This window comes from Dasypus novemcinctus, chromosome 9 (assembly GCF_030445035.2).
Source record: "Dasypus novemcinctus isolate mDasNov1 chromosome 9, mDasNov1.1.hap2, whole genome shotgun sequence".
In the NCBI taxonomy this organism is placed as follows: domain Eukaryota; kingdom Metazoa; phylum Chordata; class Mammalia; order Cingulata; family Dasypodidae; genus Dasypus; species Dasypus novemcinctus.
In genome coordinates, this window is record NC_080681.1 from 103,873,749 (window position 1) to 103,890,133 (window position 16,385).

A 16,385-nucleotide genomic window follows, 5' to 3' on the forward strand; every position below is an offset into this window, starting at 1 on the left:
CTAGCTAGGGAAAGTGACCTGGAGGATTGAGATCTTATTTAATGGCTTTCTGTAGATCTAATATTTTATTAGGTTAATGAATAGGAGTTAGAGGTGAGGGAATCTTTGCATGAATCTTGCTTGGGGAGGTTCCTGGGATCTCATAATAGATTTGGGAATGGGATTGGGCATTTTTGGGAATAAGAGAGGAGAAGTCTTCTAACCCTGGGAATGTGGATGCATCTGACATTTGGAACCTGGTTTCCAGTCTTTCCTATCACTTGGAGATCTTTATGAAACCCCCACTTATTCCAATATCTGCCTTTTGTCCTGCACTGTGAAGACTAGACAGACTTGCACTGTATATGATGAACTGTCTTGGAATGCTTGAATACAGTAAAACTTAACTTGTTTTGTAGCAGGATTTAACTGATCTACATACTGCTTAATCTGTCTTTTTATTAAATTTTATTTCTTCCATCCTCCTTTGGCTAATATGTTGTCATTCTTAGAGCAGTATGCTTTGAGAGTAAACCATAGCTGCCATAATACATTAGCACTTTTTAAGATACTTTTCGCATTATTTCATTATATATATATGAATTTCTCAATTGGTTTTTGAGGGAGGAAAATGAGTTCTAAGTTTAAGCGATTCCAGCTAAGGTAATAAATGTCAAGATGTAGATTGACTTCAAGTTCTGTTTAGTTAGGCTCAGAAATAAGAATAGCTGTAATATATTGAGCATATACAATTTGCCAGGTACTGTGCTAATCACTTTGTCTACATTATCTTATGCAGTTTTCCCAGTCATCCTGCAATATTATAATGCCCTTTTGTAGGTAACTCAAGAGCTAGCATTTGAATCTAGGTCTCTGTTTCTTCAAGCCTTCAGTTTTCTTATTGTTAATTTCTGCTTGTGCAGTCTACCCATTTATTTTAGTTTGCCAAAGGGCTGCTGATGCGAAGTACCAGAAATTTCCAAATCAGGGCACCACTGTAGTTGCTTTCTCAGAGTCTTGCCACCGATCTCCATCTTCCTGTCCAGAATCTGCTGTCTCCTGGGACTCGGCTGTGGGCAGCCAGGCATAGGGCTTGTCTCTTTCTAGGCCTCCACTATCAGTCTTGGCTGCTTCTCTTTCTTCCCGAGTTCAGCTGTGAGTCTCCAGGCACATGGTTCATCTCTCCTTGGGCCTTGGCTTGTTGAGCATCTTGGGGCTTCTGTTTTCCTGTGGTCCTCTCTCTCACATGGCAGGATTAATATACTATGGCAACTCCCTTTTCCTGTGTGTTCATCTCTCTCTGTGTCTCTGTTTATAACAGACCTAGCAAGAGGATGGAGACTCGACCTGAGTCACACCTCACTGAGGTAGTCCAATCAAAAGAATCTCACATATACACACAAAAGAGTCTCACACCTGCAGGAATGGATTAGTTTAAAAACATAATCTTTCTCTTTTTGGGATTTGTAAAAGAACTTCAAACTGTAACACAATTTTCAAGACACAGCTTTTAATTATCAGCTGTTCTATATAAAAGTCTTGTTTACACCAACTAGAAGCTGTGGAGAATAATTAAGTAGCAGGTGATTTGTACCATTTTCTGGATAGAATGTTTAAAGACTTAGTGAAATAGTTTACCCACAACAGCGCCCTTAAGTTTCTTGATGGATATATTTATCCAGCATTTAAAAATTTAAAAAGATGTGGTATATATTTACAATGGATTATTGAAAAAAACAAAACATTTTTTTATTGTGGTAACATTCAACATAAAAATTTTCCATTTTCTTGTGTACAATTGAGTGATAGTAATTACTTTCACAGTATTCTGCCACCGAAACTTTATCACCCTAAACAGAAACTCTGTACTCACTGAGCAGTACCACTCTATCCCTTGCTCTCAGCCCCTGCTAACTTGTAAGCTACTTTCTGTCTCTGAAAATTTGCTTATTCTAAATATTTCGTTTAAGTAAAATAAAAAGGCATAAACTATTTGTCCTTTCCTGTCTGGCTTATTTCACTCAAATGATGTTCTTAGGGTTCATCCATGTTGTAGCCTGTTTTGGAACATAATTTCCTTTTTTTTTCTTTTTCTTTTGAAGTAATTTCATACAGACAGTTTCAAAAATAATACTAAGCCCATACAGAGAACTCCAGCATACTCCCATCCACTAAATTTTAACATTTTACTACATTTGCTACCTGATTCTATCCGTCTGTCCGTCTGTCCGTCCGTCCATCCATCCATCCATCCATCCATCCATCCATCCATCCATCCATCCATCCTTCTGCCTATCTTAATCTGTTTTCTGAACATTTGAGAGTAGGTTGTATACATCCTGCTTCTTGAACACTACTACTTCCATGTAAATTTCCTAAGAAAAAGGGTCACTTACATAGCTACCTAAAATACTGTTATCAAGTTCAAGAGATTTAACATTGATATCAGACTTATAGTCTATATTCCAGTTTTTCCATCTGCCTCAGTATTGTCCTTGTGGGCCTTTTCTTCTCCATTATCAGATCTATTCCAGCCTCATGTATTGCATTTAATTGTGTTGACATATATACAGTATAAACTTTCCCATCTCAGTCTGTCCCAAACATAAAATTCGGCAGGAATTAAACATATTCACAATGTTGTGCTAACCTTAACCACCATCACTGTAGACCTTTCCCATCACTCCAAAAAGAAATCCTGTAGCCATTATGCTTATCTTCCAATTCTCCCTTCCCCCTCTCCTGCAACCTGTACTCTAGCTTTTGTCTCTGAATTTGCATATTCTAGCTATTTCATATTTATGGAATCATACAATATGTGTCCCTTTTTGTCTGGCTTATTTCACTCAAAATGATATCTTCAGGTTCCGAGTTGAGCAGAGCTGGCACCAGGGAGGAGATAAGGAGGCTGGCTGTCTTCCTAAGCCTCTGTTTTCTCATCTGAAGTCATGGAGATGTTAATAGTACATGCCTCATAAGTGCTGTGCCTGGCTCATGGTAAATATGGAATTCACGTCGGGATTTCTTTCTTCTTCATCTCCCTCCATTCTGCATCTCCCCATTCCAGTCTCCTTACCCAGTCTCCTCTTTTCCATGAGCGCCCACTGCGATATACGACCACCTTAAATATGCATGTATCTTTGTAATGTATATAATGCTGTTTTGGGTGATCTTTCATTCAACACGATGTGTTGAAGACCTCTCTGCATTGCTCCCAACTGCTATGCACCTCTGTATCTTACTCATCCATTCTCCCAGCGATGGATACTGTGCTGCTTCCAATTTCCTCTTCTCACAAATAATTCCTTGAGAAAGCATCCTTGTACTTGTCCTCCTGTGGACCTGTGTGAGAATTTCCCTGGGATGTACACATTGCAATGGATAGGTTATGGGACACACACTTAAAAAAATAGTTTTATTGTGATAACAAATGCAATACACTTAATTTTATTAAATATTGTTAGGCTGGTTTCTAGAATGACTGGGCCACCTTGCACTCCCACTAGCAGTACACACAAGTCCTCATCTCCCCACATTCCTGCCAGCACTTGGTATTATCCACTGTTCTAATTTCTGCCCATGTGATGGGTAAAGTGCTGGCACATTGATTCCTGTTTCCTCGGATTATGAGTGTGTGTAAGCAGCTCTTCATGCACTTGTTAGCCATTTAGGCTTCCCCTTCTATGGACGGCCTGCTGTGTGTCCCTTGCCCATTTTTCTGCTAGGTTTCCTGTTCTGGTTTCCTGTCCAGTGCTCCACAAGCCATCACCTGTGTGGGTAGCTTAAGGCACATGGCTCAGAGCAGTTCTGGCCTCTGGGTGTTGGCTGGTGAGATTGACTTGAAGGGCCTGGTTGTGTGGGCCCCAAGGACCCACTCAAGTGACTCGCACATGCTCCTGCTTCTATGACCTCAGTGCAGTGGGGGAGACAGACCCTGGGGGAGGCACTTCCCCATCAGAGTCCCTAGTCCCCTTGTGGTTCTGGCTGGAGTTATGAAGGAAAACATCAGTGGTTGCACCGAACACCTGAGGTAGGCGGAAGGCAGGTAAGCATCCTAAAGGGTGCCTGGGGGAAGCGGAGTTGGCCCAGTGGTTAGGGTGTCCGTCTACCACATGGGAGGTCCGTGGTTCAAACCCCAGGCCTCCCTGACCCATGTGGAGCTGGCCCATGCGCAGTGCTGATGCGCACAGGGAGTGCCGTGCCACGCAGGGGTGCCCCCGTGCAAGGAGTGCCTCCCGTAAGGAGAGCCGCCCAGGGTGAAAGAAAGTGCAGCCTGCCCAGGAATGGTGCTGCACACACGGAGAGCTGACACAACAAGATGATGCAACAAAAAGAAACACAGATTCCCGTGCCGCTGATGACAACAGAAGCGGACAAAAAGAACACGCAGCAAATGGACATAGAACAGACAACTGGGGCCGGGGCGGGGGAGGGGAGAGAAATAAATAAAAAGAAATCTTAAAAAAATAAAAAATAAAGGGTGCCTGGGCTGAGATTAGGGCCAGGACTCCTGCAGAACTGCTGCTTAGTTGGCAAAAATTTGAATTGGAGGTGGAGCTGGGAGGAAGCAAGGTGGGGGTGGTGAGTCCAGGCAATGGTGGAGAAGAGAGGAAGAGCATAGGAAAGAGGAGATAAGAGGTAAGGTGAGGGTTCACCATATAATGGGATCTTGGTTCCTTTTTTTTTCCTTCTAAATTTGAAAATTTGTAGGTTTACAGAAGAATCATGCAGAAAATACATGGCGCTTATACCCCCCCCCCCATTATTAACACTTTGCATTAGTGTGCATTGTGTTAGTGTGGTACTTTCATTACAGTTGATGAAATGAAAGAATTATTATAATTGTATTCTTTGGTCCACAGTTTACCCCTGGGGTTCACTGTTCTTGTTGTACAGTCCTGTTGTTTTTTTTTTTTTTCGTTTTTTGTTTTTAATTTTTATTATAGTCATATATAAAACCTAAAATTTCCCATTTCAACCACATTCAAATATATAATTCAGTGGTAGTAATTAAATTCACAGTGTTGTGCTGAAATCACTACCATTCATTACCAAAACTTTTCCATTACCCACAATGTCTGTACCATTTGACATTTCTATAGAGAATGTACTAAGGCTCCGGTATCTCTGTATCCTCTCCAATACTTGTTATTTTCCTCCCTCCCTCCCCCCCACCCCCATTATAGACATACTAGTAGTGTGAAATGGTATCTCATTGTGCTTTTAAGTTGCATTTTCCTAATGACTAATTATGTAGAGTATCTTTTCATGTGCTATTGGTCATTTGTATATCTTTGGAAAAATGTCTATTCAAGTCCTTTGCCCATTATGTTGCTGAGTTATAGGATTTCTTTATATATTCTGGATATTAAACCCTTATCAGATATATGGTTTGCAAATACTTTCTCCTGTCTTGTGGGATGTCTCTTCTCTATAATAGTGTTCTTTGATGTGCAAAGGTTTTAAATAAAACCCAAGTCATCTGTTTTTTTTCTTTTTTTGTCTTTGCTTTTGGTATCATATTTAAGAAGCTATTGCTAAATACCAGGTGATAAATTTTTCCCGTTACGGTCTTGTTAGAGGTTTAGCGCATAAATTCAAGTTTTTAATCCATTTTGAGTTAATTTTTGTGTATGATATAAGCTGAGGGTCATACTTCATTACTTTGCATGTAGTTATCCCATTTTCCAGGCATTTGTTGAAAAGGCTGTTCTTTTCCGTTGAATGGTCTTGGCACTTTGTTGAAAATCAGTTGACTGTAGATGTGAGGGTTTATTTATAGGCTCTTAGTTCCTTTCCATTGATCCATTTGTCTCTTGTAATTCCGGTACCACTCTGTTTTGATTACTGTAACTTTGCATTAAGTTTTGAAACTGAGAAGTATGAGTTCTCCAACTTGTGTTCTTCTTTTTCAGGATTGTTTTGCCTTGAAATTCCATATGAATTTTAGGATGGGAATTTCCATTTCTGCAAAAAATTCCATTAGAATTTTTTTTAAAGATTTATTTATTTAATTCCCCCCCCCCCCCACCCCGGTCTGTTCTCTGTGTCTATTTGCTGCGTCTCGTTTCTTTGTCCGCTTCTGTTGTCGTCAGCCGTCAGCGGCATGGGAAGTGTGGGCGGCGCCATTCCTGGGCAGGCTGCACTTTCTTTTCGCGCTGGGCGGCTCTCCTTACGGGGTGTACTCCTTGCGCGTGGGGCTCCCCTACACAGGGGACACCCCTGTGTGGCAGGGCACTCCTTGCGCGCATCAGCACTGCGCATGGGCCAGCTCCATACGGGTCAAGGAGGCCCGGGGTTTGAACCGCGGACCTCCCATATGGTAGACGGACGCCCTAACCACTGGGCCAAATTCGTTTCCCTCCATTAGAATTTTGATAGGGATTGAATTGATCTTTTATCCCTCTGCATAGTTTCATTTCTTAAAAATATTAAGTCTTTCAGTCTTTGAGATACCATTCATTTCTTTCAGCAATATTTTAAGTACTCTTCTTTTTTTAGGAGGTACTAGGGATTGAATCTGGACCTTGAATGTGCAAAGCAGGCACCCATCCGCTGAACCACACCTGCTTCGCTCAGCAATATTTTATAGCTGCCTGTACACAAATCTTTTGCCTGCTTGGTTAAATTTATTCATTAGTATTCTTTTTGGTGCTATTGTAACTGGAATTGTTGTCTTAATTTCTTTTTCCTTGCTGTTCATTGCTAATGCTTAGAAATTAATCTGATTTTTGCATATTGATTTTATATCTTGTAACTTTGCTTTAATTCATTTATTTAGCTCTTACAATTTTACAATTTTGTTTTTTTTTTTTTCTTCCTAGATGTAAGACTGTGTCATCTGCAAATAGAGATAGTTTTTGTTCATCCTTTTCAGTTTGGATGCCTTTTATTTCTTTTCTTTGCCTAATTGCTCTGGCTAGGACTTCTGGTACTATGTTGAGTTGAAGTGGTGAAAGCAGACATCCTTGTCTTGTTCTTGATGTTTGGGGAAACACTTTCAATCTTATACCATTGAGAATAATCTTAGCTGTGGAATTTTCATATATGGCCCCTTATCATGTTATGTTGAGGAAGTTCATGAGTTTTCTGTCATGAAAGGGTGTTAAATTTTGTCAAATACTTTTTCTATTGAGATGACCATGTGTTTTTCTTTTCCTTTTTTGTTAATGTAATATATTACATTGGTTGTTTGTTGAACCACTCTAACATTTTTTGGAAAATTCCGCTTGGTCCTGGTGAATAATCTTGTATTATATTGCTCAACACAGTTCCCTAGCATTTTGTTGAGGATTTTTTACCTGTAAATTCCTGAGTGTTATTAGTCTGTAGTTTTCTTTAGTACCTTTGTTTGACTTTGGTATCAGGATAGTGGTGGACTCATGGAAGAAGTTACGAAGTGTTCCTTCTTCTTGAATTTTTGGGACACATTTGAGAAGGATTGATGTTGATAGAATTCAGCAGTATTTTCATCTGGTCCTGTGTATTTCATTGTAGGTAAGTTTTTGATTGCTGATTCAATCTTTTTACTTGTATTACGTTTTTCAGGTATTCTATTTCAGTCATTGTTGTTTGAGTCAGTTTTGGTAGTTTTTGACTTTCTAGGAATTTGTCTATTTTTCTCTAGGTTATCCATAAATCATTGTCTTTTTTTTCCCTTTTTTTTCATTGTTTTTTGATGAATTATGTCCTGATGTTTTCATTATAGTGAAGACATATAAAGGAGGTAGTTTTCTCTTTTGATATTGTTTATATAGCAGCCGTGTCAGTGGGATTTTCATCTCCTGAAATGAATGAAAAAGAGAACTTGCCCATATCTGGTAGTGATCCTTCCTGGACAATTCAATAATTAAAAATACACCCTGAGTCTAACTGGTTTTTTAGGTAAGTTTGAGTATTTGATCATATCTCAAGGCAAATAATACTAACATCACTCTTAGTTGAGTTCTTTGCTTCCTGCTTTAGGAATGAGGGGAATTGGTCATGAAGCAATCTAGATGTTTTCATCATTTTGTGAACTTTATAGATTACTTAAGTGTCTTAGTTTGCCAAAGGGCTAATGTGTTTGCTTTTATAATAGGAAATTTATTAGGGTAAAAGCTTAACAATTCTGAGGCTGTTAGATGTCCAAATCAAGGCACCATCAGAGATTCTTACCAAAGTCAGCTAGTGGTAATCCTGGTGTCCTGCTACTTGGTGAAGCAAGATGTGGACGATCATTGCTGAGGTCCCTGCCTTCCCTTCCAAGCTCTCTGTCTCCTGGAGTTTAGCCATCAGGCATATGGCAGGGCTTGTCACCTCAACCTTTAGCTGCTCCATGACCCCAGCCCTTTGTGGGCCTCTTTCTCTGCTTCTGTGGTCTGTTGATTTCAGAATCCAGGACCTCTCAGCCTCTTGGAGTTTCTCTGTTTTCCTACAGTCCTTTCTCTTGCATGGCAAGATCAAAATGGTGGCTTCCTTTCTCTGTGTCTCTTTGAGTCTGCCCTTATATAAGACCCAGCAAAGACAGCAGGGACCCAGCCTGAATCACCAATCAAAAGCAGTCTATTCAGGTGATCTAAAGTGAATCTAGTGCAATCAAAGGGTCATGAACCCACAGGAATGGATTAGTTTGAGAACATAATCTTTTTAGATTTAAAAAAGAGCTTCAAACTGTCACACTGAGTGATCCAGGAGTGGTGCAGTGGGCTCTTAGGGACTATTAAAAGAACTGTTTATATAATATTAAAATGTAGACCTATTATAACATAAATGTGGGTGTTCAATTGGTCAAACCATATATGACCTTATTTATAGTTAACTTATAAAATAGTCATCTGTTTCCTTAAATGCTCTTTTTGTATATCATGCAGAAATGCATGATTTACCTTGCACATTTTATCATTTTCCAAACATACTTTTTCTCCCAATCTAGCAAGTTTTATGAAGATAGTAGAGAAAAGGTCTTTCGTTGGTTATGTTCCAATAACTTGAAGTGGAATAAAATAAAGGAAGTGGTTTTTTTTTTGTTTTTGTTTTTGTTTTTTTAAGTGGACTCAGGAGCAGATGTAGCTCAAATGGTTGAGTACCTACTTTCCATGTACAAAGTCCCGGATTCAATCCCCAGTACCTCCTGAAAATAAACAAACATGAAAAAACTCTCATTGGGGAGTGGATGTAGCTCGGTTGTTGTGTGCCTGTATCCCATGTAAGAGGTCCTGCTGGATTCAATCCCTGGTTCTAACAGTACTTCTGAATTGTTTAGAAGGGCATGCTTTATGAAGGTATGATTGAAATCTTTTGTGTGCTCGGTGTCAAGGATTTTGTTGAGAGTGATTTGTGTTCTTTGGTGTGAACACAAGGAATACTGGGAAACCTCTGTGCCTCTGTGAAGAGATTGCTTTTTGGCGTTAACAGTAGTCATCAATTAAAGAGCCTAATGTTTTCACGTCTATCTGATTTGTGGTTGTCTTCAAATTTAAGAGCCACCAAATTATTCTCTCTCCTTGATTGCTCATTTTGCCCTTACAGTTACCCAGCAACCTATAGTAGATCTTCAGGGAAGACTTAAAACTTGACGTGATGAGGTGACTTGTGCAAAGCATGTAAGCACGACTGTGTTTCCCTCTTGAGTGTGTGTTTTCACTTTACATTAAATTCTCCTGCTACTACAAAACATAAAACAAAGCAAAAAACAAAACAAATTTAATGCATTGGCTTCTGAAACTTTTAATTTGCAACACTATACTTTTCTATGAGTGGATCTTGTTTTCATCTAGCCTTTGCACTCAGCTGACTACTGAATAGATTCCTGTTTAAAAGAGCTTCAGTGGTAGACTGGCTTATGCATACTTAGTGACTTCTTTCTTGATTATAATAGGATATAAATCTTAACTTTTGAACATATATATATACTTTTTTTCTTTTTTAAATACTTGATAGAGGAGATGAGAGGGATTTATGGGGCAGTTTGTTCCTTCCTTGTCCCTATTTTCACAGATGTCTTCTATTACTCTTGATTACTGTAGTGTCCTCTTTGCTTATCCTTTCAGATCCATCTGCTTTTCTTCATCCCATTTCATGGAGGAACACGAGATTTATTTTTTTAGGGCCAACTTATTTTATTTTTTTAGGAAAAATTTTTATTGTCTTTTTTTAAAAAGATACATAGATCACACAAAATGTTACATTAAAAAATATAAGAGGTTCCCATATATCCCACTCCACCCCCACCCCACTCCCCACTCCTCCCACATTACAACCTCTTTTATCAGTGTGGCACATTCATTGCATTTGGTGAATACATTTTGGAGCACTGCTACACCTGATGGATTATAGTTACTTTGTAGTTTACACTCTCCCCCATTTCATTCAGTGGGTTATGGCAGGATATATAATGTCCTGCATCTGTCCCTGCAGTATGATTCAGGACAATTCCAAATCCCAAAAATGTCCCCACATCACACCTCTTCTTCCTCTCCCTGCCCTCAGCAACTCCCATGGCCACTGTCTCCACGTCAATGATACTATTTCTTCCATTGCTAGAGTCACAGTAGTTCTATAGTAGAATACCAGTTAGTCCACTCTAATCCATATTTTATTCCTCCATCCTGAGTACCCTGGGATGGTGATGTCCACTCCACCTCTAAATCGAGAGGGGGCTTAGGTCCTACATGGCTGATGGATTCGATTCTCCTGCTTGCAGTTGTAGACTCTCTCGGTTCCCTGGTGTGGTGGTTGACCATCCTCACCTCCCTGTTAGCTGACCTAGGTAAATCCAAAGAACTGAAGATTAGATGTTGCAGCTCTGCTGAGGCTCAGGGCCTAGCTGGCATATGGACAGTCCAGAGATTCAATATACCACCAACCCCAGCACCAACCACAGGTACGTAAAAGTGACAGAAGAGGCATGTGTAGAGAGGTAACCTCTGAGTCCAACCCAGTCATACTGAGGAGCACAAATTCCGAAGTAGGGCCCACTCAGATTGATATTTTAAAAATCACTTTTGTTATTAGCTCCCTTTTGCTGCCTGTTGGACTAGAGTCCAACTTGTGGGTGCTCTGTAAAGCCTCATTGACAAATGGCAATAGTTGTATTTTTTTTTTACCCTCTCCTTACTGCTCCAAATGTTGGTGGCCAGTTTCCTTTTTTGGTGGGCACCTGTCCTCCTTGTTTCTAGTTCTACTTTTGCTCTTTGTGGAAAACCCTTTGCGTTTTGTTGCCCACTCTTAATCCTTCTGCTCCTTTAACGCAGTGCTCGACTAGTCTTGTCCCTGTTCATTTCCTTTTTGGCCAGTTCCTCTTCCTCTTTTCATCTGTAATAGATTTTAAAGTTTAAAAATCTCTACCACACTATTAGGCAATATGCTATGTTTTGTAATTGTACTTTGTAAGTCATTTGTAAATGTAAGTTATAATTGCGTCAGTTTGATTCCTGATAGGTTTTATTTTTAAAAAATCTTTTATGTTCTTTCAAGGTAATGGATTTTTTTTACTATTTGTATTATTTCCACTTGTGGATAATACAGGCTGTGCATTTCAGAGTATTTTCAAGTAGTACTTTTTAATATCAGTAAGTACTTCAGATGCTGAAACTGCTTAATTTTTACCATAGTCAGAAAAGCAATGTTGGTTTTCAAGTTTGGGAGAGAAAGACTTCAGGTTGGCCAGACCTCAGTGATTTGTATGATTTTATCCTTAGTAGTGAAAATACTATTTAAAGACATTAAATACAGCTGTTAATACTGCTTGTGAAAAGTGTTAATTAATCAGGGAAGTTTTTTTAAAAAAACATCTTTTTTATTTCCTGTATAATTATAGTTATGTAAAAACTTAAAACTTTTTTTTAAAAGGAGCATTTAGATTTCTGCCAAAAGTGATATTTAGTTGAGACCAGTTGAAAGCATTAATATAGAAGTTTGTTTTCAGTAATAACCATCTGGCCATACAGCAATAATTTTAAGCATTTATCAGTAGATGGAAAAGTTCAGATTGTGATGATACCTAGGAGAGAAATGTGAAGAAACTCTAACAATGCATCTCTGACAGACCCGGAGCAGTTAATATCTGCTGTTAAGGTTTCCACTATATTTGCAAGGAAAAGGAAGTCCACGTGCTTTCTGTCTTGTCTGGTTGTGGCAGCCAAGATTGAATGGGGGAAGACAGGAAATTCTAAAAACATGGGGGGGAAATGGATATGGCTCTACCAGTTGGGCTCCTATCTACCATGTGGGACGTGCAGGGTTCAATGCCCAGGGCCTTCTGGTGAGAGAGGGCAAGCTGGCCCGTGTGGTGGGCTGGCCCACGTGGAGTGCCACCCTGCGTGGGAGTACTGCCCCACATAGGAGTGCCGGCGGTGTGGAAAACTGTCGTAGCAAGATGACACAGCAGGAGATACAGAGAAGAGAGAATGGGAAGACATAGCAGGGCAGGGAGCTGAGGTGGTGCAGGAGAATGGTTGCCTCTCTTCCACTCTGGAGGGTCCCAGGATCGGTTCCTGGAGCTGCCTTATGAGGGTACAGACGGACACAGAGGAGCACACAGCAAGGGGACACAGAGAGCAGACAGCGGGAAGGAGGGGAGAAATAAATAAATCTTAAAAAAAAAAAAATAGGGAAAGGAACAATCTTTGCCACTCACAAACTTAAAAAACAACAAAAAACAAAGAAGAAACTATAACATTATAATCTGTCAAAACTGTCTGAGACAGTAACAGATTCTTAGTTTTGTGATTTGTGTTAAATGAAGCAAATATTTTAGGGAAGTGGATTTGGCTTAACCGATAGAGCATCCACCTACCATATGGGAGGTCCAGGGTTCAAACCCAGGGCCTACTAGCCCGTGTGGTAAGCTGGCCCCCACGCAGTGCTGATGCGTGCAAGGAGTGCCATTCCATGCAGGGGTATCCCCCGCATAGGGGAGCCCCAGGCACAAGGAGTATGTACCCACAAGGAGAGCCGCCCTGCAGGGAAAAAATGCAGCCCAGGAGTGTTACTGCACACACGGAGAGCTGATGAAGCAAGATGACACAACAAAAACAGACTGATTCCCAGTGCTGCTGATAAAAATGCAAGCAAACACAGAAGAACACACAGTGAATGGACACAGAGAGCAGACAATGGGGAGGAAGGGGAGAGGGAAAAAAAATCTTTAAAAAAAACATTTTAAAACATTTAAAAAATAATTACATCTAAGAATTGAGTAATTGATTTAAAAGAATGCAGGATAGTTGAATAGATTTATAAGGTGGAAGTGAGAATTCCTAAACTGAAAGAGAAAGAGAAAATTAAACAGCTTTTTTGTTTAATGTCCTTAGTTATTTTTAATTAAAAAAACATTGTGCTGGAACTACTGAACTGAGTGTGTTCCACATTCCTTATATAAGCTCCAGTTTTCAAAGTGAATTGAATGGAGACACGTTAGCTCAGTGGAGGAATTCCTGCCTTCCATACATGAGGTCCCTAGTTTGATTCCTGGCTCTTCTCGGAGAAGTGATCTGCTGGGTTATCAGGCTTCCAGCTGAAATTTTATGACAGGGAACAAAGTGAATTGGAAGTTTATCAGTTTGTTTAAAAATATTTTGAACATACATGTTGAAGTGAAATATGTCCACTTAAAAGAAAATGCCGTACTTCCTTGTAGTGAATTCCATACTACTATAATCTCAATTTTTGTTTATTATAAAATTGGTTCTAACTAATAATAGGATGTTTATTTTATAAAAAGTGATCTATAATATTGCCATACCAAAGAGCATCTATTTCAATTTTTATTTTTCTTTCTAGTCTTTATCTAAAAGAGGAAGGTGCATGAGGTTATCTTCCCGTGTATAATTTTGGTATTTTACTTTAAAAATTTAATATTATTTTAAAAATATTGCATATAGTCATAATGGCTATTTTTGGTAAGCTTACATTGTTATGCCACAGGTACCTTATTATTGAATATTTAGTTCTTAGCTTTTTCCCTTACGATTACTTTATGTATTTTTTTATTTTGTTTATTTCTTAAAGTACTTTGAATGTAGGATTCCCCCCTTTTTGAATTTTTTTTTTTTTGATTGGATAAATTCTCAGGAATGAACTTTTCCCCTCCTTGTCCTTTTAAAAGAATTGTATTAACAATGATTTGGTGTCCCAGCCATTTTTTTTCCTAAAGCCATTTAAAGGGTAAGGATTTACACTTTTGGTATGCTATTTCACCAGATTTTGCAATGATCCTATATGGTAGAAAGGGCCAGACAAATCCCCTAATGAATTAAGATGTTAAGAAGGGTTTTTTGAAAATTATACAATTTTCAAGAGTCAGAACCTTGATAAGAACATATAACTATCAATGGTTACCAATAATATACTTCTTTATTTCAGTCAGTTCTGAGAAGGTCCTTTCCTTGAGTTGAGGTCAAATGCTTCTAATACAATGAGAGTGTGATGAGAATATTAAAAAAAAATTTTTTATGGCTGTTTCTTACCAACCAGTTGTATCAGATATTTGACTCCTGCATTGGCTCCATTCCAGTGAAACTATGCTTGTGTTGAAAGTGTCATTTGTCATGTTAGTTACAACTTGATCAAACCTGGTCATACTTGTAGAGCAGTAGCATCCCTGAGATTAGTACTCCATTAAGGAGCCAAGTTTCTGCTCTTTTCAACCTGTATTGAGTTTGTAAGTAGTTCCTAATATTTTATGCTTCTCATACAGAGGAGTTGTTGGAATGCCCATTTAGAGTTGGGATCATCAGAAAACCTCATTGATACTATGCAAATACTAGAGTTGGTGTAGTCAAATAAGCCCAAGTCCTCAATCTTGTCTTTTCTGTTTCTGCAAAGCTGTATTATTAATTTTTCCTTGCAGTATTTTGTTGGGGATCTTAATTCTATGGGATTTATGTTGGGTGATATGCTTACCACATGTGCTACCTGAATATATTAGAGCATTTTATTGGCAAGCCATTAGTATGAAGTACTCTTGGTTATTACTTTGTTCTTAAATAATAATGGCAGCTTACTTTTGAGTGGTTACCATGAGTTCCATAGTGTGCTAGTCCTTTGTAAACTTTATATCTCATGTAATCTTTGTAACAGTCCATTTGATAGATAAGAAAACTGATGCTTGGAGGTGTTAAATTCACACAGGTGGGATTTTCTTTTACATTTTTTAAATTAGAGAAGTTCTGAGCTTATAAAACAATCATGCATAATGCACAGAATTCCAGTCCATCACCCCTCCACCAAAACCTTACATTCTTGCAGAACAATTGTTACAGATTATGAAAGAACATGATCAGACCTATTACTACTAACTATAGTCCATAGCCTACATTTGGTATTTTTTTTCCCATACACTCCCTATTAGCAGTATGTATTGTACATTTGATATAGTTCATGAGAGGACACTCTCATATATTTGTACGGTTAACCACAGTCCATATTCTACCACACAGGTGGTATTTAGAAGAAGCTTTTTGATGATTTCAAAATGCTGGTGTATGCTTTATCATTGAATCACTCCTTAAAATAAGTCTACAAGATTCTTGATGTTCTTAGCCCTTATTTTATCATCTATGCTAACAGGTTCTTATTAGGGTCTATTTAATGATTGCTGAAGTGTGACTTTGAGTATTATCTTGTTAGATGAAATAAGAAAAAGTCAAGGTGTCTTCATAGAAAATACAGAATTTTTCCAAGTGGCTGACATTGCCTGCAGACCAAGTCAGTGCTTAATTTGTATTCTGTTTCCAGAAGTCCCATGGATAAGCTTACTTATTTTTTTACTTTTCTGGAATTTTTTTCTTTTTCAAACCTATGGTTCAGGCTCCATTTTTATTTGAGAACAGCCATTGGTGGAGAAGTAATTAGGAATCCATTTAAAGGGACATTACAAGGAAGGTTATAAGGCTGGGCTTCTTAACCTTTTTTGTTCCGTGGACCCCTTTGCCAGTCAGGTGAAAACCATGGACCCCTTCTCAGAATGTAGTGGTAGATAGTTTGATGACACTCAACATCAGCAGGTCTTTAAATTTTAGGATTATTCACAATTAATTCAAGCTCACAGACTCCCTGAAATCTTTCCATGAAAGGTCCGTGGAACCCTGGGTAAGAAACCCTGCTGTGAGGTCTAGTTATATTCTTGGGGAAGGTAGAACCTCCCAAGCCTAGGTTCTCAGTTTGTAGGTCTTAAAATGGACCTTCATAGATGATTGGATTATGACATTAATCCATACAAACCATAACCACAAGGGACTAATTATAAAAATAAAAATGCTGTTTACTAATTTATAATAACTCTCAAGTGGGCAGGATAATTATGTTCAGTGATTAGCCAAGGAAGACGCTATGTTCTTGGTAAGTGCTTGGAATGTTGCTTGGTAAATTGAGTCTGAGCCAGAGAATTTACTTGTATGTTTTTAGTGGCTACCATAATCAAG

At 38.7% G+C, this 16,385-nt stretch overlaps 1 protein-coding gene and 1 pseudogene across 33 annotated transcripts in view; both read left to right on the plus strand.

The window, feature by feature from the left end:
* Positions 1–16,385, plus strand: part of PUM1 (pumilio RNA binding family member 1) — a 148,029-nt gene that overhangs the window by 45,002 nt on the left and 86,642 nt on the right. The gene's annotated exons all lie outside the window — the stretch shown is intronic.
* On the plus strand, positions 11,993–12,126 carry LOC111765900 (small nucleolar RNA SNORA31; annotated as a pseudogene).